The sequence below is a fragment of the Lathyrus oleraceus genome, chromosome 6 (assembly GCF_024323335.1).
Source record: "Lathyrus oleraceus cultivar Zhongwan6 chromosome 6, CAAS_Psat_ZW6_1.0, whole genome shotgun sequence".
NCBI lineage: Eukaryota > Viridiplantae > Streptophyta > Magnoliopsida > Fabales > Fabaceae > Lathyrus > Lathyrus oleraceus.
In genome coordinates, this window is record NC_066584.1 from 304,629,073 (window position 1) to 304,630,405 (window position 1,333).

The 1,333-nt window shown below is 41.7% G+C and overlaps 1 non-coding gene across 1 annotated transcript; it reads right to left on the reverse strand.

The window, feature by feature from the left end:
* Positions 1-503: 503 nt before the first annotated feature.
* Positions 504-610, reverse strand: LOC127099921 (small nucleolar RNA R71). Its single transcript, XR_007794383.1, has one exon. It is a non-coding gene; the product is annotated as a small nucleolar RNA R71 (small nucleolar RNA).
* Between the last annotated feature and the right edge of the window lie 723 nt (positions 611-1,333).

Consider the following 1,333-nt stretch of genomic DNA (forward strand, 5'->3'; position numbering starts at 1 on the left):
ATTTCCCGCCGGCAATGCGAAGAACTCGCAACACCGGAAGTTTAAGTTTAGTATACCCTCTGGCGGAACCTGAACGTTACGCTCGCGCATGTTTATTCTTTCATAGAATTAAGAGAGCTATGGCCGAAGATCAAAACCAAAGACCTCTTAAGGACTTCGCTCAACCATCTAATGAAGAACCTAGTTCTAGTATAGTAAACCCAACCATACCAGCTAATAATTTTGAACTTAAACCATCCCTATTGCAATTAGTGCAACAGAGACAATTCGCGGGTCTCGCTACCGAGAACCCTAACCAACATTTAAAAATATTTCGTCAATTAGCAGATACTTTTAAAACCAATGGAGCTTCTCCTGAGGCAATACGTTTAAGATTATTCCCTTTTTCCCTCAGAGATAAAGCCCTATCATGGTTAGATTCCCTTCCACCCAATTCCATTACGACTTGGGATAACCTTAGAAGAGTTTTTCTTGCTAGATATTTTCCCCTGAGTAAGACCTCCGTTCTTTGAAACCATATAACTAGATTTACCCAAAACCAAGGAGAATCGTTGTTCGAAGCTTGGGAGAGATATAAAGAGTTGTTACGAGCATGCCCACATCATGGCTTAGAAAATTGGTTAATCATTCAAACCTTCTATAATGGACTTCATTACAACACAAAGATGACCATCGACGCTGCCGCAGGAGGTGCTCTGATGAACAAACCTTATCCTGAAGCTAGTACCCTCATCGAAGATATGGCTCAAAACCATCAATCATGGGGAGTCGAACGAGCGACAGTTGAGAAGAAGGAAGCCCAAGGAGGAGTGCATGAACAAAGCTCTATAGACATGATGCAAGCTAAAATGGACGCATTAGCCCTCAAGGTCGAGCATATGTGCATAAACCTGAATACTGTAGCCGCAGTTTCGTTGGATTGTGAGATATGTGGAACCCAAGGACACCAATCCGCTGAATGCAGTCTATTGAACGAAACCCACTCCGAGCAAGTGAACTACACCCAAGGGAACCCATATTCAAATACCTATAACCCTGGATGGAGGAATCACCTGAACTTCTCCTATAAAAACAATAACCCTATTCAAAATAATGCACCTCCGAGACCTAGTTATCAAGCCCTAGATCAAATCAACCTATGCAACCTGTACCACCAAAGCCGAGCCTTGAGAAAATTATGGAAAATTTTATCACTGTTCAAACCCAACAAAACAAGGAGTTCATGAACCAAAACATTCATGTTAACGAATTGATTACTCAGTTAGGAACCAAGGTTGACCAAATAGTTACTCATACCAAGATGCTTGAAACCCAGATCTCTCAGGTAGCTTTA